Source organism: Panthera onca, chromosome C1 (genome assembly GCF_046562875.1).
Source record: "Panthera onca isolate mPanOnc1 chromosome C1, mPanOnc1 haplotype 2, whole genome shotgun sequence".
Taxonomy (NCBI): Eukaryota; Metazoa; Chordata; class Mammalia; order Carnivora; family Felidae; genus Panthera; species Panthera onca.
The window spans coordinates 159654704-159674824 of record NC_138346.1 but is presented as its reverse complement, the minus strand read 5'-3'; the positions used below and the strand labels follow the sequence as shown (position 1 = coordinate 159674824).

General features: G+C 37.3%; 1 protein-coding gene and 1 non-coding gene across 4 annotated transcripts in view; one reads left to right on the top strand and one right to left on the bottom strand.

Moving 5' to 3' along the window:
• TNNI3K (TNNI3 interacting kinase) overlaps positions 1-20121 on the top strand; it is a 296246-nt gene that overhangs the window by 54973 nt on the left and 221152 nt on the right. The window lies entirely within an intron of this gene.
• On the bottom strand, positions 4011-4114 carry LOC132674026 (U6 spliceosomal RNA). The gene has a single exon (XR_009608351.1). It is a non-coding gene; the product is annotated as a U6 spliceosomal RNA (small nuclear RNA).

Here is a 20121-nt window from a genome sequence, read left to right as displayed (position 1 = left end):
AACATTTAATGTGACATCTACCCTCTTAACAAATTTTGAAGCATACAGTACTGTATTGTTAACTCTAGGCAGTATGTTATACAGAATTTATGTTTCTAGAATTTATTCAACTAGCATAACTGAAACTTTATACCCATTAAACAGCAACTCCCGATTTCTCCAACCCAACAGCCTCCAGCAACCACTGTTGTACTCTCTACTTAAAAAATTTGACTATTCTATATACCTCATATAAAAGGACTCATGCAGTATTTGTCCTGTGATGCTTATCTCCTGTAGCGTGATGTCCTCTACATTTATGAATGTTGTTGCAAATGGCAGAATTTTTTAATGGCTAAATAATGTTCTGCTGTATATCCATTACCACATTGTCTTTATTTATTTTTCAATGGATTCTTAGTTCGTTTCCATATATTGGCTATTGTAAGTAATGCTGCAATAAACATGGGAGTGCTAATATCTGTTTGAGGTTCTGATTTCAATTATTTTGAAATATCCAGAAGTGGTACTGCTGGATCATTTGGTATTTCCATTTTTAATGTTTTGAGGAATATCTATCGTGTTTTGCATGACTGCTGTGCCATTTTGTATTCTGCCAACACTGTATAGGGTTCCTATTTTTTCACAACTTCACCAACACTTTTTTTTTTTTTTTTTTTTTTTTAATAATAGCTATTCTAGGGATACCTGGGTAGCTCAGTTGGTTGATTTCTGCTCAGGTCATGAACTCACCATCATGAGGCTGAGCCCTGCATGGGGCTCTGTGCTGAGCATGGAGCCTGCTTAAGATTCTATCATGCCCTCTCCATCTGCCCCTCTCTACTCATGCTTGTGCGTGCTCTCTCTGTCTCTCTCTTTAAAAAACAATAAATAAATAAATAAATAAATAAATAAATAAATAAACAAACAAAGGCTATCCTAACAAATGTGAGGTGACATTTCATTGTGGTTTTTATTTGCATTTCCCTGATAGTTACTGATATTGAGCATATTTTCATATTCATGCTGGGTGTGTGTATGTTTCCTTTGGAAAAATGTCTGTCCAAGTCCTTTGCCCATTTTTTAATGGATTGTTTGGGTTTTCTTGTTACTGAGTTGTAGGAGATCCTTATATATTTTGGAACTTAGTCCCTTATCAGCTATATGGTTTACAAATATTTTCTCCTATTCTGTAGGTCGCCTTTTCATTTTTTGAATTGTTTCCTTTGCCGTGCAAAAACTTTTTAGTTTGATGTCTCTTTGTCTCTTGTCTCTTTTTGTGAGATCATGACCTGAGCTGAAGCTGGATGCCCAGGTGCCCCAGTTTGTCACACTTTAAATATGAAGCCAAAGCTTTTCTTTTTTTTTTTTTTTTTAAATTTTTTTTTCAACGTTTTTTATTTATTTTTGGGACAGAGAAAGACAGAGCATGAACGGGGGAGGGGCAGAGAGAGAGGGAGACACAGAATCGGAAACAGGCTCCAGGCTCCGAGCCATCAGCCCAGAGCCTGACGCGGGGCTCGAACTCACGGACCGCGAGATCGTGACCTGGCTGAAGTCGGATGCTTAACCAACTGCGCCACCCAGGCGCCCCCCAAAGCTTTTCTTTACATGCAAGTCCCTAAGTTGGTATTCAGGAAACTCTTTTTTGCTTACATAATACTTGTTAATGAATTAGATACAATTTATTGCTTTAGTTTCTTTTGAATAAACAATTTAAAATATAGTAATTGGAATATGAAATACCACTAAGTTCTTTACTACTTTTTTCTACTTATATTTCATTAGTTTTTATTAATACCCCTATAAATTATATACATAAAATAAACAGGAAACTAATATTATCAGTTTGGGAATGAAATATGACTGGTTTTTGGAAAGCACGGGGTTTAAATCAGAGGAGAAGTTTTGAAAAGATACCGACAAGCTGCAAATGTTTGAGCAATATGTCACCAAGTCTCTGTTTTGCTGCATTAGAAACAGTTATTTTGGGACTGGCTAAGTGAGATCCCCAGGTAGGTCTTGCTATGCAGATTTTTTTCAGCTTTATTAAGGTATTATTGACAGATAAAAATTGTATATATTTAGGTTGTACAACATGATGTTTTGAATGTATATATGCATTGTGTAATGATTACTACAGTCAAGCTAACGAACATATTCATCACCTCTCATAGTTACAATTTTCTTCATGGTAAAAACACTTGAGATCTACTCTCTTAGCAAATTTCAAGTGTATAATACATTATTATTAACTATAGTCATACTGTATATTGGGTGCCCAGAATTTATTCATCATCTAACCACAGGTTTTTAGCCCTGAACAGCATCTTCCTATTTCCTCCAACCCTTCCTCCAATCCTGTAACCAGTACTCCACCCTCTGTTACATTGAGTTCGATTTTTTTTTTTTTTTGAAGTCCACTTGTAAGTGAGATCATGCAGTATTTGTCTTTCTGTGCCTGGTTTAAGTCACTTAGCATAGTGTCTTCTAGGTGCATTCATTTGTCACAAATGGCAGGATTTACTTTTTTAATTTATTTTAATGTTTATTTATTTTTGAGAAAGAGAGAGAGCACAAGCAGGGGAGGGACAGAGAGAGAGGGAGACACAGAATCAGAAGCAGGCTCCAGGCTCTGAGCTGTCAGCAACAGAGCTCAATGCGGGGCTCAAACTCACAGACAGTGAGATCATGACCTGAGCCAAAGTTGGATGCTTAACCTAGTGAGCCACCCAAGGAAAGCCCTTGGATTTCCACTTTTTAAAAAAAAGCCAGATAATATTTCATTACATATGTATGTCATATTTCATATATCTGTTGGTGAGCACTTAAGTTGTTCCATATCTTGACCACTGTGAATAATGCTGTAATGAACTCATAGTACAGCTACCAATCTGACATAGTGACTTTATTTTCTTTGGCTATATACTCATATGTGACATTTTTGGATCATATGATACTTTTTTTAACTTTATGAGGGAACTCCATACTGTTTTCTGTAATTGCTGTTCCAGTTTACATTCCCACCAACAGCGTACAAGTGCTCCCTTTTCTCTACTTCCTCACCAACACTTATTTTTGACTTTTGGTAATAGTCATACTATTACTATGAGGTAATATCTCATTGTAGTATCTCACTGTAGTTTTGATGTGTGTTTCTCTTATGATTAGTGATGTTGAGCATCTTTTATGCACGTGTTGTCTATTTGTGTGTCTTCTTTATAAAAAATATCTTTCAGGTCCTTTGCCTATATTTAAATGGACTTATTTGAATTTTTTTGCTGTTTAGTTTTATGAGTTCTTTATGTAATTTGGATATTAATCTCTTGAGAGACATATGTTTTGAAGATACTATCTTCTATTCCATAAGCTGCCTTTTCATTTTGTTCATTGTTTCTTTGGTTATGCAAAAACCTTTAAGTTTCATACTGTCTGCTTCATTTATTTTTGCTTTTGTTATCTGTGCTTTTGGTGTCAAATCCCCCCTGCAAAAAAAAAAAAAAAAAAAAAAAAAAAAAAAAAAACTTATTGCCAAGAGCAATGTCAAGGAAGTTTTCCCCTGTTTTCCTCTAGGAATTTCATGTCTTCATTTAAGGCTTTCATCCATTTTCAGTTAAATTTTACGGGTAGTATGAAATATGCATCCTTTTTCTTTTTCTTTTCTTTTCTTTTTTCTTTTTTTTGTATGTGGATATCTAGTTTTCCCAAAATAATTTGTTGAAGAAACTTTCCACATTGTGTATTCTTGGCAACTTTGTCAAAGATTAGTTGAATACATATGCATGGTTTTATTTCTGGGCTTTTTATTCTGTTCCAATGGTCTAAATATCTGTTTTTAAACTAGTACCATAGTGTTTTGATTTTTATCACTTTATAATATAATTTGAAAGCAACAAGTGTGATGCCTCCAACTTTGTTCTTCTTGCTCAAGATTGCTTTAGCTATCTAGGCTCTTTTTTCTTTTAATTCCACTAGAGTTAACATATAGTGTTATATTACTTTCAGGTGTACAATATAGTGATTCAATAATTAAAAATCTGAAACACTTCACAAATATGCATGTCATTCTTGCACAAGAGCCACACTAGTCTCTGTATCATTCCAATTTTATTCTATGTGCTGCTGAAGTGAGTACTATCTGAGTGCTTTTGTGGTTTCCATATAAATTGTTTTTTTTTCTATTTCTGTGTAAAATGCTATTGGGATTTTAATAGGGATTACACTGAATTTGTGTGCTATTTTGGGTAGTATGGATATTTTAACAATTTTAATTCTTCCAATCCATGAACAGTGGATATCTTTGCATTTATTTGTATCTTAAGATTTTTGTACAACTAATTTTTGTATGTTGATTTTGTATTGAGCATCTCTATTGATTTATTTATTATTTTTAACAGATTTTGGTGGATCTAGATAAGATCATGTCATCTACAAACAGAGACAATTTTACTTCTTCCTTTCTGATTTGGATGCCTTTTATTTCTTTTTCTTGCTGAATTTCTTTGATGGGACTTCCACTATTATATTGAACAAAATTGGGCATCCTTGTCTTGTTCCTGATCATAAAAGAAAAACTTTCAGCCCTTCACCATTAAGTATGACGTTAGGTGTAAACTTGTCATATATGGCCTTTATTATGTTGAGGTACATTCCCTCTCTACCTAAATATTAAGAGATTTTACAAGGAAGGGATACCAAATTTTGTCAAATGCTTTTTCTACATATACTGATATGATCATATGATTTTTATCTTTTATTTTGTTAATGCAGTGTATCACATTCATGGATTTGTGTATGTTGGACCATTCTTGCATATGAGTGACAAATCCCACTTGATCATAGTATATGAGTATTTTAACATGCTATTGAATTAGGTCTAATCATATTTTTTTGAGGATTTTTTGTGTGAATATTCATCTGGGATATTAAGCATTAATTTTCTTTTCTTTTAATGTCCTTAACTAGTTTTTGGTATCAGGGTAATGCTAGCCTCATAAAATAGTTTTGGAGTCATCCCTCTTCTTTTTGAGAAGGACTGGTATTAATTCTTTGAATATTCAGAATTCACCTGTGAAACTATCTGGTCCTGGACTTCTGTTTATTGTGAGGCTTTAATTACTGATTCCATTTCCTTTCTCATTATTGTTCTGTTCTGATTTTCTATTTCTTCAATATTCAGTCTTGGTAGGTTGTATCTTCTTAGGAATTTATTTAATTTGTTGGTATATAATTGTTCATAATAACGTCTCATGATGCTTTGTTTTTCTATGGTATCAGTTGTAATGTTTCTTATTTTATTGTTGACTTTATTTGCATCTTCAAGCTTTTTTTCATAATTAACCTACCTAAGGATCTACCCATTTTGTTTATCTTTTTTTTTAAAACCACCCTTAGTTTCATTGATATTTTCTATTGTTTTTCTAGTCTCTATTTTATTTATTTCTCCTCTGATCTGTTGTATTTTCTTCCTTTTGCCAACTATGAGTTTTTTTTATTGTTCTTTTTCTAGTTTCTTGAAATATAAACTTAGGATTTTATTTGAGATCTTTCTTTTTTATTAATGTAGACATTTATCATATTAGCCTTCTTAGAACTGCTTTTGCTGCATCCTGTAAGTTTTGCTATGGTATATTTCCACTTTGTTGCTTTCAAGATACTTCCCTTTTGATTTCTTCTTTCACCCTTTGGTTTTGCAGGAATACGTTGTTTTATTTCCAAATTTTGTGATTCTCTTTTTAGTTTTACTCCAGTTATTACTTTCTATTTTCATACTATTTTGATCAGAATAGATGTGTGATATGATTTCTATACTGTGTCCTAACATCTGATTTACATTGTGACCTAACATATGATTTTTCTTACAGAATGTTCCATTGTGCTTGAGGAGAATATATTGTGTTGCTATTGGATGGCATGTTCTGTGCATGTCAGTTAGCTCCATTTGGTCTAAAACATATTTCAAGTACAATATTTCCTTATTGATTTTTGGTCTGGATGATCCATTCATTGTTGAAAGTGGAGTATTAAAGTCCTTTATTATTATTGAATTTCTGTCAATTTTTCCCTTAAGAGCTGTTAACATTTGCTTTATATATTTAGATGCTCTAATATTGGGTGCATATGTATTCATAATTATTTTATTCTCTTGATGAATTAATACTTTTATCATTATATAATGATCTCCTTTGTTTCTTGTTACAGGTTTGACATGAAGTCTATTTTGTCTGGTATAAGTATAGCTACCCCTGCTTGTCTTTGCTTTCCATTTGCACGGAATATCTTTTTCCATCTCTTCACTTTCAGCCTATGTGTGAGTCTATTAATAGGCAGCATATACTTGTGTCTTGCTTATTTTTTTTGATTAAGACTTAATTTTTTAAAGCAGTTTTAGATTTACAACAGAGTTAAGAGAAAAGTACAGAAATTTCCTATACACCCTCTGCCCCCACAGAGGGTGGCATATCCTCCCACATTATCAACATAACTCATCAGACTAGTACACTTTTTACAAAGAATGAACCTACATTGGCACATCATAAATCACCTAAAGTCTATAATTTACCTTAGGATTCACTTGTGGTGGTGTACATTCTTTGGGGGTGTACAAATGTTTAATGATGTATGTCCATCTTTACATCATATAGAGTATCTTCCCTGACCTAAAAATCCTGTGTTCAGCCTATTTGTCTCTTTCCCACTTCCCACCCTTGACAATCACCAGTCTTTTAATTTTCTTTGAAAAGGCAAAGGTATCATTTTGCCTTTTCCAGAATGTCATACATTTGGAACTGTACAGTTTGTATCTTTTCAAGACCTTCCTTCACTTTGTAATATGCATTTCAGGTTCCTCTTTGTCTTTTCATGGCGTGATAGATCAATTTCTAGCAGTGGATGATATTCCATTGTCTGGATGTAGTAGAGTATATTTATTATTTACCTGCTGGAGGACATCTTAGTCACTTCTAAGTTTGGCAATTATGAATAAATCTACTATAAACATCTGTGTGCCAGTTTTTGTGTGGGCATAAGTTTTCACTTCCTTAAGGTAAATAGTAAGGAGTATGATTGCTGAATCATATAGTAAGAATGTGTTTAGTTTTGTAAGAAACTGCCCAACTATCCTCTAAAATGACTATGCCATTTTGGTTTTTTTTTGTTTGTTTTTTTTTTCAGGTGCCCCTATTTATTTATTTAGTTTTTTTTTTTAATATATGAAATTTATTGTCAAATTGGTTTCCATACAACACCCAGTGCTCATCCCAAAAGGTGCCCTCCTCAATACCCATCACCCACCCTCCTCTCCCTCCCACCCCCCATCAACCCTCAGTTTGTTCTCAGTTTTTAACAGTCTCTTATGCTTTGGCTCTCTCCCACTCTAACCTCTTTTTTTTTTTTTCCTTCCCCTCCCCCATGGGTTTCTATTAAGTTTCTCAGGATCCACATAAGAGTGAAACCATATGGTATCTGTCTTTCTCTGTATGGCTTATTTCACTTAGCATCACACTCTCCAGTTCCATCCACGTTGCTACAAAAGGCCATATTTCATTTTTTCTCATTGCCACGTAGTATTCCATTGTGTATATAAACCACAATTTCTTTATCCATTCATCAGTTCATGGACATTTAGGCTCTTTCCATAATTTGGCTATTGTTGAGAGTGCTGCTATAAACATTGGGGTACAAGTGCCCCTATGCATCAGTACTCCTGTGTCCCTTGGATAAATTCCTAACAGTGCTATTGCTGGGTCATAGGGTAGGTCTATTTTTAATTTTCTGAGGAACCTCCACACTGCTTTCCAGAGCGGCTGCACCAATTTGCATTCCCACCAACAGTGCAAGAGGGTTCCCGTTTCTCCACATCCTCTCCAGCATCTATACTCTCCTGATACGTTCATTTTGGCCACTCTGACTGGCATGAGGTGATATCTGAGTGTGGTTTTGATTTGTATTTCCCTGATAAGGAGCAATGTTGAACATCTTTTCATGTGCCTGTTGGCCATCCGGATGTCTTCTTTAGAGAAGTGTCTATTCGTGTTTTCTGCCCATTTCTTCACTGGGTTATTTGTTTTTCGGGTGTGGAGTTTGATGAGCTTTTTATAGATTTTGGATACTAGCCCTTTGTCCGATATGTCATTTGCAAATATCTTTTCCCATTCCGTTGGTTGCCTTTTAGTTTTGTTGGTTGTTTCCTTTGCTGTGCAGAAGCTTTTTATCTTCATAAGGTCCCAGTAATTCACTTTTGCTTTTAATTCCCTTGCCTTTGGGGATGTGCCGAGTAAGAGATTGCTACGGCTGAGGTCAGAGAGGTCTTTTCCTGCTTTCTCCTCTAAGGTTTTGATGGTTTCCTGTCTCACATTCAGGTCCTTTATCCATTTTGAGTTTATTTTTGTGAATGGTGTGAGAAAGTGGTCTAGTTTCAACCTTCTGCATGTTGCTGTCCAGTTCTCCCAGCACCATTTGTTAAAGAAACTGTCTTTTTTCCATTGGATGTTCTTTCCTGCTTTGTCAAAGATGAGTTGGCCATACGTTTGTGGGTCTAGTTCTGGGGTTTCTATTCTATTCCATTGGTCTATGTGTCTGTTTTTGTGCCAATACCATGCTGTCTTGGTGATGACAGCTTTGTAGTAGAGGCTAAAGTCTGGGATTGTGATGCCTCCTGCTTTGGTCTTCTTCAAAATTACTTTGGCTATTCGGGGCCTTTTGTGGTTCCATATGAATTTTAGGATTGCTTGTTCTAGTTTCGAGAAGAATGCTGGTGCAATTTTGCTTGGGATTGCATTGAATGTGTAGATAGCTTTGGGTAGTATTGACATTTTGACAATATTTATTCTTCCAATCCATGAGCAGGGAATGTCTTTCCATCTCTTTATATCTTCTTCAATTACCTGCATAAGCTTTCTATAGTTTTCAGCATACAGATCTTCTACATCTTTGGTTAGATTTATTCCTAGGTATTTTATGCTTCTTGGTGCAATTGTGAATGGGATCAGTTTCTTTATTTGTCTTTCTGTTGCTTCATTGTTAGTGTATAAGAATGCAACTGATTTCTGCACATTGATTTTGTATCCTGCAACTTTGCTGAATTCATGTATCAGTTCTAGCAGACTTTTGGTGGAATCTATCGGATTTTCCATGTGTAATATCATGTCATCTGCAAAAAGCCAAAGCTTGACTTCGTCTTTGCCAATTTTGATGCCTTTGATTTCCTTTTGTTGTCTGATTGCATATGCTAGAACTTCCAGCACTATGTTAAACAACAGCGGTGAGAGTGGACATCCCTGTCGTGTTCCTGATCTCAGGGAAAAAGCTCTCAGTTTTTCCCCGTTGAGGATGATGTTAGCTGTGGGCTTTTCATAAATGGCTTTTATGATGTTTAAGTATGTTCCTTCTATCCCGACTTTCTCAAGGGTTTTTATTAAGAAAGGGTGCTGGATTTTGTCAAAGGCCTTTTCTGCATCGATTGACAGGATCATATGGTTCTTCTCTTTTTTTTTTGTTAATGTGATGTATCACGTTGATTGATTAGCGAATGTTGAACCAGCCCTGCATCCCAGGAATGAATCCTACTTGATCATGGTGAAGAATTCTTTTTATATGCCGTTGAATTCGATTTGCTAGTATCTTATTAAGAATTTTTGCATCCATATTCATCAGGGATATTGGCCTGTAGTTCTCTTTTTTTACTGGGTCTCTGTCTGGTTTAGGAATCAAAGTAATACTGGCTTCATAGAATGAGTCTGGAAGTTTTCCTTCCCTTCCTATGTCTTGGAATCACTTGAGAAGGATAGGTATTATCTCTGCTTTAAACGTCTAGTAGAACTCCCCTGGGAAGCCATCTGGTCCTGGACTCTTATTTGTTGGGAGATTTTTGATAACCGATTCAATTTCTTCGCTGGTTATGGGTCTGTTCAAGCTTTCTATTTCCTCCTGATTGAGTTTTGGAAGAGTGTGGGTGTTTAGGAATTTGTCCATTTCTTCCAGGTTGTCCAATTTGTTGGCATATAATTTTTCATAGTATTCCCTGATAATTGTTTGTATCTCTGAGGGATTGGTTGTCATAATTCCATTTTCATTCATGATTTTATCTATTTGGGTCACCTCCCTTTTCTTTTTGAGAAGCCTGGCTAGAGGTTTGTCAATTTTGTTTATTTTTTCAAAAAACCAACTCTTGGTTTCATTGATCTGCTCTACAGTTTTTTAAGATTCTATATTGTTTATTTCTGCTCTGATCTTTATTATTTCTCTTCTTCTGCTGGGTTTAGGCTGCCTTTGCTGTTCTGCTTCTGTTTCGTTTAGGTGTGCTGTTAGATTTTGTATTTGGGATTTTTCTTGTTTCTTGAGATAGGCCTGAATTGCAATGTATTTTCCTCTCAGGACTGCCTTCGCTGCATCCCAAAGCATTTGGATTGTTGTATTTTCATTTTCGTTTGTTTCCATATATTTTTTAATTTCTTCTCTAATTGCCTGGTTGACCCACTCATTCGTTAGTAGGGTGTTCTTTAACCTTCATGCTTTTGGAGGTTTTCCAGACGTTTTCCCTGTGGTTGATTTCAAGCTTCATAGCATTGTGGTCTGAAAGTATGCATGGTATAATTTCAATTCTTGTAAACTTATGAAGGGCTGTTTTGTGACCCAGTATATGATCTATCTTGGAGAATGTTCCATGTGCACTCGAGAAGAAAGTATATTCTGTTGCTTTGGGATGCAGAGTTCTAAATATATCTGTCAAGTCCATCTGATCCAATGTATCATTCAGGGCCCTTGTTTCTTTATTGACCGTGTGTCTAGATGATCTATCCATTTCTGTAAGTGGGGTGTTAAAGTCCCCTGCAATGACCACATTCTTATCAATAAGGTTGCTTATGTTTGTGAGTAATTGTTTTATATATCTGGGGGCTCCGGTATTCGGCGCATAGACATTTATAATTGTTAGCTCTTCCTGATGGATAGACCCTGTAATTATTATATAATGCCCTTCTTCATCTCTTGTTACAGCCTTTAATTTAAAGTCTAGTTTGTCTGATATAAGTATGGCTACTCCAGCTTTCTTTTGGCTTCCATTACCATGATAAATAGTTCTCCATCCCCTCACTCTCAATCTAAAGGTGTCCTCAGATCTAAAATGAGTCTCTTGTAGACAGCAAATAGATGGGTCTTGTTTTTTTATCCATTCTGATAGCCTATGTCTTTTGGTTGGCGCATTTAATCCATTTACATTCAGTGTTATTATTGAAAGATACGGGTTTAGAGTCATTGTGATGTCTGTATGTTTTATGCTTGTAGCGATGTCTCTGGTACTTTGTCTCACAGGATCCCCCTTAGGATCTCTTGTAGGGCTGGTTTCATGGTGACGAATTCCTTCAGTTTTTGTTTGTTTGCGAAGACCTTTATCTCTCCTTCTATTCTAAATGACAGACTTGCTGGATAAAGGATTCTCGGCTGCATATTTTTTCTGTTTAGCACACTGAAGATATCGTGCCAAGCCTTTCTGGCCTGCCAAGTTTCAAAAGAGAGATCAGTCACGAGTCTTATAGGTCTCCCTTTATATGTGAGGGCACGTTTATCCCTTGCTGCTTTCAGAATTTTCTCTTTATCCTTGTATTTTGCCAGTTTCACTATGATATGTCGTGCAGAAGATCGATTCAAGTTACGTCTGAAGGGAGTTCTCTGTGCCTCTTGGATTTCAATGCCTTTTTCCTTCCCCAGTTCAGGGAAGTTCTCAGCTATAATTTCTTTAAGTACCCCTTCAGCACCTTTCCCTCTCTCTTCCTCCTCTGGGATACCAATTATGCGTATATTATTTCTTTTTAGTGTATCATTTAGTTCTCTAATTTTCCCCTCATACTCCTGGATTTTTTTATCTGTCTTTCTCTCAGCTTCCTCTTTTTCCATAACTTTATCTTCTAGTTCACCTATTCTCTCCTCTGCCTCTTCAATCCGAGCCGTCGTCATTTCCATTTTGTTTTGCATTTCGTTTAAAGCGCTTTTCAGCTCCTCGTGACTGTTCCTTAGTCCCTTGATCTCTGTGGCAAGAGATTCTCTGCTGTCCTGTATACTGTTTCAAGCCCAGCGATTAATTTTATGACTATTATTCTAAATTCACTTTCTGTTATATTATTTAAATCCTTTTTGATCAGTTCATTAGCTGTTGTTATTTCCTGGAGAGTCTTCTGAGGGGAATTCTTCTGTTTGGTCACTTTGGGTAGTCCCTGGCGTGGTGAGGACCTGCAGGGCACTTCCCCTGTGCTGTGGTGTATAACTGGATTTGGTGGTCGGGGCCGCAGTCCGACCTGATGTCTGCCCCCAGCCCACCGCTGGGGCCACAGTCAGACTGCTGTGTGCCTTCTCTTCCCCTCTCCTAGGGGCGGGATTCACTGTGGGGTGGCGTGGCCCATCTGGGCTACTTGCACACTGCCAGGCTTGTGGTGCTGGGGATCTGGCGTATTAGCTGGGGTGGGTAGGCAAGGTGCACGGGGGCAGGAGGGGCAGGCTTAGCTCGCTTCTCCTTAGGTGATCCACTTCAGGAGGGGCCCTGTGGCAGTGGGAGGAAGTCAGATCTGCTGCCACTGGAGGTTTGGCTCCGCAGAAGAACAGAGTTGGGTGTTTGCGCGGAGCGAGCAAGTTCCCTGGCAGGAACTCGTTCCCTTTGGGATTTTGGCTGGGGGATGGGCGGGGGAGATGGCGCTGGCGAGCGCCTTTGTTCCCCTCCCAACTGAGCTCTGTCGTCCGGGGCTCAGCAGCTCTCCCTCCCTTTGTCCTCCAGCCTTCCCGCTTTCTGAGCAGAGCTGTTAACTTATGACCTCCCAGACGCTAAGTCGCGCTTGCTGTTGGAACACAGTCCGTCAGGCCCCTCCGCTTTTGCCAGCCAGACTCGGGGGCTCTGCTTGGCTGGCGAGCCGCCCCTCCGCCCCGGCTCCCTCCCGCCAGTCCGTGGAGCGCGCACCGCCTCGCCGCCCTTCCTACCCTCTTCCGTGGGCCTCTCGTCTGCGCTTGGCTCCAGAGACTCCGTTCTGCTAATCCTCTGGCGGTTTTCTGGGTTATTTAGGCAGGTGTAGGTGGAATCTAAGTGATCAGCAGGATGCGCGGTGAGCCCAGCGTCCTCCTACGCCGCCATCTTCCCTCTCTCTGACTATGCCATTTTGTATCCCCATCAACAATGTCTGAGAGATCCTGTTGTTCCACATTCTCACCAGAGTATGGTGGCGGATTTTGGCCATTCTAATAGATGTATATTGGTATCTCATTGTTGTTTTAATTTGCATTTCCTTGGTAACATATGATGTGAAGCATCTTATATATATATATATATAAGATATATATATAAATATATATATATATAAGATATATATATAAGATATATATATATATATATAAGATATATATATATATATAAGATATATATATAGATATATAGATATATAGATATATATCTTCTTTGGTGATGTGCTTACTAAGGTCTTTGGCCCATTTTTTAATCAATTTTTCATTTTCTTATTGTTGGGTTCTAAGAGTTCTCCTGTATTTTGAATAAAAGTCCTTTATCAGATTTGTCTTTTGCGGACATTCTCTCCCAGTCTGTAGATTGTCTTCTAATTTTCTTGATATTGCCTTTCATAGAACAGAAGTTTTTCATTTTAATGAAGTTCAGCCCACCAATTATCTCTTTCATAAATCATGTCTTCAGTGTTGTATATAAAAAGGAACCACTATATTCAAGTTCATCTAGGTTTGTTCCTAGGTTATCTTAGGTCATAGATCCATTTTGAATTAATTTTGTGAGGGCTGTAAGGTTTGTATCTAGATTCATTTTCATTTGCATGTGGATGTCCATTTGTTCCAGAACCATTTGTTGAAAAGACATCTTTGCTCCATAGTATTGCCTTTGCCCCTTCGTCAAATATCCGTTGACTTTATTCATGTCTGTATATTTTTGGTCTCCCTTTTCTGTTCTGTTGATCTACTTATGTACTCTTTTGTTAATACCACTATCTTGATTACTGTGGTTTTATAGAAATGATTGAAGTCTTTAGTAGCATCAATTTTCTAACTTTGTTCTTCTTCAATATTGTGTTGGCTATCACAGTAGCCTATCTATAAACTTCAAAATCAGTCTGTAAATATCCATAAAATAACTTTCTGGGATTTTTATGGGGATTGCATTGAATCTATAGAACAAGTAGGGAAAAACTGATATCTTAACATATTTAGTCTTCTTACTTGAACCTGAAATATCTATTTATTTAGTTTTTTTTTATTTTGTCTATCAGTATTTTGTAGTTTTCCTCATATAGATCTTGTATATGTTTTGCTAGATTTACACTTAAGTATTTTATGTTAATGTAAATGATACTGTGTTTTTTCATTTCAAATTTTACTTGTTCATCTTTGGTATATAAGAAAGCAACTGACTTTTGTACCTTGTAACCTTGTACCTTGCAACCTGACATAATTGCTGATTAATTTTAGGAATTTTTTGTTGATTCTTTCAGAATTTCCACTTGGATAATCATGTCATCTGTAAACATAGCTTTATAGACATATAGCTTCCTTACCAATCTGTACACTTTTATTCCTTTTCTTACCTTATTGCATGAGCAAGGAGTTCCCGTACAGTATTGACAGGCATAATGAGAGAGGACGTTGTTGCCTTGTAACTAATCTTAGTGGGAAAGCTTTGATTTTTCTCATCATTCATATGATGTTAGCTGTGGATATTTTGTGGATAGTCTTTATCAAGTTGAGAAAGTTTTCCTCTATTGCAATTTTCTAAGACTTTTTGTTTTGAATGAGTACTGGATTTTGTTAAATGCTTTTTTACATCTATTGATATGAAGTGGTTTTTCTTTTTTATTCTGTTGATGTGATGGATTACAGCAATTGGTTTTCAAATTTTGAGCCAGGTTTGCATATCTAGAATAAATACCACTTGGTTGTAGTGTATAGTTATTTTTATGTGTTTTTTATTTATTTTCCTATTTTTTGTTGAGGATTTTCATATCTATCAGAGATATTAGTCTATAGTTTTCTTTTTTTGTAATGTGTTTGGTTTTAGTATTAGGGTAACACTGGATTCATAGAATGAGTTAGGATCTATTCCCTTTCCCTCTTTTGTTTGAAAGAAATTGTAGAGAATTGATATAATTCCTTCCTTAAATTTTGATAGAATTCACCAGTGAACCCATCTGAATCTGATGCTTTCTGAGCTCCCTGTACCTAGATATCAGTATCAGTATCAATACAATTATTTTTGTGTTTCTTGTAGCCTTGCATTGATGAGTGCACATTTGACAGAGCAGTCACTTCTAGAATTTATGAACTGCTTTAAGTAGAGAAAGACCTTCATCCACAGGTGAGCACAAGGGTGCCAGTTGGGTGTAGTGTGGCAGTTCCATCTCTGAGGAGGGCTTAGGAAAGTATTCTTCTTGTAGCTCTGTCAGCTAAGGTCAGCATTGATGAAGATTGTAGGGGTACTTAGCAGCCAAGTTTGTAGGTATCCACAGTGGCAGCAATGGCTATTGGGTTCTTTGGTGCAAAGGCTTTTGGGATTCTTTTGATCTTTGTTTTCTCCCATGGGAGAATTTGTGGCCAAGGGGCTCCCTCTTGGCATCACGTCTGGCCCATCAGTGCACTCATGGTTACAGTGGCACTAGTATCAGATGCTAGAGCTTAGAGTCCATGGAGTCGTGGTAGAGGTAGAGGTCCAGAGCTCAGGCACAAATGGAACTATATTGGCTCCAGGCTCTGGGTTATGGGCATTCTCACTGTGGCAGTGGCTTTGCCATTCTAGGTGAGAGTTCTTGCAGAGTGACCATGGAGCTTGCGTCTAGAGAATAGGCATATTCCAAGCAGCCATGGCTCTGGGGTTTGAGGAGCAGACATGCTCACTGTGGCTCTGGCTCTGGAGTCTGAGGTACACATGCATATGACGCTGCCATAGGTCTGGAGTGCAGGCATGTGTAAAGCAGCTGTGGCTCTGGATTCCAGTGCATGTCCAGGGTTGATAGAAGGGGAAGCCTCAGTTCCAGGGTGGTAGAACATGTAGCAGTTCCTTCTGGGGCAGGAGTCACTAGATGTGCATAGCAATATCTCCTTCTCCAGGGGTCTTCAGTGACAGTGGCTGTTGTTTACCTTGGTGGCGAAAGCTGCTAGTGTCCTTTCTGGAACAGGCCACTGGAGTCCACATGAGTAAACATTATGAGCTTCTCCACTGTGAAAGCTGTGAGGGTCTGTGGCTGCCATATGCTTCAGAGGCTGTTGAGATACTCAGGGCAAAAGCTACTGGGGTCCTCTTCAGTGCAGAACACTGTAGACCGTAGTGGCATTCGCTGTATGGCTGATACTGATGGACTTTGACCTTCTTTGCTCCTAGCCATCTCCAGACATCTCAAGTATGCCAATGTCCCCAGCAATCCTACATGTGTGATTATTCCCCATTTTTAGTTCCATTGTGTTGCCACGGTTCTTAATTAGCCCCTGGGCCCTTCCAGGTCTATTTTCCTTCATGGATAGTTCATTGGGATTTTTTAGGGAGACGAATGGGGCAAGAGAACAAAGATTGGTACCTCCTATTCTACTTTCTTGCTGATACCACTCCCAGATGCTCCTTCACTAAGTTAATTCTGAGTAGCTTCTAAAGAGAGAGCTGACTACATGTAACATCATGGAAAATCAACTCTTTTCCTTTCTAGCCCACACATATATGCCATCCCTCCTACTTGAATTATGTGACATGACACCTCTTATTCATTTAGCTTCAGTGATGAGGCACCTCCTTCTAGCTGGGAAGATACAAGGTAGCCAAGTGCAAAAGCTCTACCACCTTACTGTGCTTTCTGTCCTTATCTACAAACAAAATAGGGCTAACTTTTAGACAACTCCTATCACTTAGTTGCTAAACATTGTATCTTTTCAGGATAGAGGTTTCAAGTTGTGGATTAGTTTATTGTTGGATAAATTTCCTCACTCACCCGGTCCCTGCCCACAATTAATTTCAAGGTGCAAGCTTCATTGTCTTTGAACTATGCTCTGTAGTAAATTTAGAGCTGTTTGATATTTGAAAACATAACTTTGAATCATTGTTCTTCTTTCACAAATGTGGAGCAATCTAGGAGTTAAACTGAATTATTCAAATAAGTTTTCAGTTCTCATAACCAGATAAATTAATTCAGAAGTTGTAGGCTTCTAGCTGTCAGGGGAAAAAAAAATCTATCACATACAGTGAAGGTTTTTTTTTCTTTTTTTAAATTATTACTTAATTAGTTTCCCTCATAGTAAAAAAAAAAAAAAAAGAAAGAAAAAAGAAAGAAGGAAAGAAAGAAAGAAAGAAAATCAAAAAGTCATTAGTCCAATTATAAGTCCCCTTGGTTCCAGAGAACTAGGATTTGATATGTTACACCCCCTAGTTTTTCTATGAAAATAGCTAAAAATATATTAACAAAGAATATAATACTTAAAACATGACAAAAGTGGATGCAAGCCTTTCTTTCCATAATAAACTCCCAGGGCACATTTTATGAAGGTATCAAGGGCAGTAAATTATTTTTAATATAATTAGGAAATTTCTGTTATCTGGACCAAATTTGAGGTTTCTTTATTCTTAAGATATTTTATCATGTAAATGGTAGTGAGTCTTGCCATGGGTCTAAACATGAAATTTTGGTCTCTTTGTTCAATGGTCTTCTCTGAATACTGAAATTTTGTGTATAGAAAATCCCCTGTTCCTTACCTAAAGGTCTTTGCTCAATGACAAATACAATATATTTTGTGTAGGTATGTGTTGTGAAAGAATTTACAAATTTCATGGCATTCTGGCCTAATCATGAGTAATTGAAAGAAAAATATGAATTTTTGCCTCTCTAACTTTATAAAATAAACAGCCTTTGATAACCTCTGTGATTTCCATTTCATATTATATGTATTAAGATTGTAGGAGTTTCCTGTTACCTTATTTTTTAAAAAGATGAACAGCTTTTCTGAGGACATATGATTATTATACTTCTTGTGTTAAGATTTACATACATTTATTCATTCATTTATTATTTTTTTTAATTTATGAAACATATGGCCATGAAAAGAATGTCAGGAGGGAGATGTAAATACAGAGAACTTGTGGAACCTCTCTTCTATAGATTATTAAAAACAGGATAAATCACCATCAGTCTTGCTTGTCGTAAGTAGTTACCTGCCTAAGAGACCAGAAGCAGGAGGTCCTTCTAGCTTCTCAGTGATCCTCTATCCTAAGATATACATGTCCTACAATGTATGGCATTTACTGGTTTGGGGTTTGGGTTTAGGGAGACAACATTTATGTAAGATACAAGGCTATCACAGAATTTGTTCATGGAATCGCAGTAAAGATGAGTTAAGGACAAATAAAATGTAAAGAAAAAGAAATGGGGTGTCTTGTACTGAGGTTATTTATGACTGGTCTTCTTGCCTTTGCAGCTTTACTGAAAGATGGTGATGAGGTCTTATACATTTTCTGTCCAAATAAACATATGGATTTTAAATGATGTAATAAGGACAGGTTAGAATAAGAGATCAATCTCTAATTATTCTGGACTACTTTCTAATTGGCAAAGTGTCCTAGCTACCCCTCACCAAATGGTCTTTTTTGGCCATTTCTGTCTTCATCATTACCTTGATGGGAGAATAAGGAAAAGAAGAGACCATGATATCTGGCTATTTTACTAGTCACTGATTAAAGTTCCAAATAGGAGAAATGAGTAATCTTAACTAAGATGAGAGCCAGGGATTATGTGTGTATTTCCCAGCTTTACTACTGACTCCTCTATTATTGTCCCTGTTCTCCTTGCCTCAGTTACTTAGCCTCTGCCTTCCTAGTTCATCCCATTGGGCTACTTGAGCTTTCCTGAGAAGACTCAGTTCTGCTTGAAGAGTAACCAGTCTGAACCTAAACAGTATTCAAAACAGCCTTGGCCACATTTTACCTGATTTCTTCCTATGAAGTTGAGAATGTTTCACTCTTGTGGACACTAAAGACTGAGAGTTCTGTAGTCTTTATATAGTTGGAACCTTTTTACCTTTTTCTTGGATAGCTCCTATGAAGCCTTCTAAGCAAATCAATATAGGCACTATCTCTGGAGAAGTCACTCCCCCAATCCAGTGCCTCATCTTTGCCCCATAACACCAGGTTTATCTCTAGCATACTTCTCTCACTATATTGTCTGTCACCCTAGACAATGAGTTCATTAAATCCAGGACCAGGCATCTCTGTTTGTCTCACAGGCTTGGCACCAAGTAGGCATTAGGCACTTCTAAATGAATAACTGGCTGACACAGTCTGAAATTGCCCTGGAGTCACAATTTCCTCACACCAATTTTCTGGTCTGGCCTTATGTTTAGGCTCCTCCTTTCCTAGCTCTATCTTGTCAGATTTCTTTCTAAGCCCGCAGTCCTAGTTTTTGTTTTGTTTTGTTTTGTTTTGTTTTGTTTTGTTTTGTTTGAGAGAGAGATAATCAGGGAAGGGCAAAAGGGAGAGAGAAAATCTAAAGCAGACTTCATGCCCACTGGAGCCTGACGTGGGGCTCCATCTCACAACCTTGAGATCATGACCTGAGCCAAAATCAAGAGTTGGATGCTTAACCAATTGAGGCACCCTGGCACCCTCAGTCCTGTCTTCTAAAGTCTCTCTGAGGTTAACTGCTTACCCAAAGGATAATAATCCACCTGCTAGACTATCTTAGTGCACTAAGAACTCCCAAGTCCTGAGCTTTCTCCACAAATTCAGCCCCAATGAATTATTTGCCCATTGCAGCTAGACTTGCCTTGCCTTTAAACATGGCATCAGGCATGATTTAGATTCCTGGACATCTCACTGCCTTTTCTATCTGGTAGGAAGCTGCTCTCTCTATCCTGTTGATAGACTTGATGCTCTAACCTGAGAGCTGAGGAAATTAATATTTATGAATAATTTACTTTAGTCATATCTTTTGCTTATTACACCATTTAATTTAATCCTTGCATAACTTTATTGAAGAATCTGAGGCTCAAAGAGATGAGATGATCTGTACCAAATCGCACCACTATTAAGTATCTTACCCAAACTGGCTGACACCAAAACTGAGCTCCTGATCAATTTTCTGTAGAGCCAAAGACAGAGGACCTATGGAAAGCTTCCTC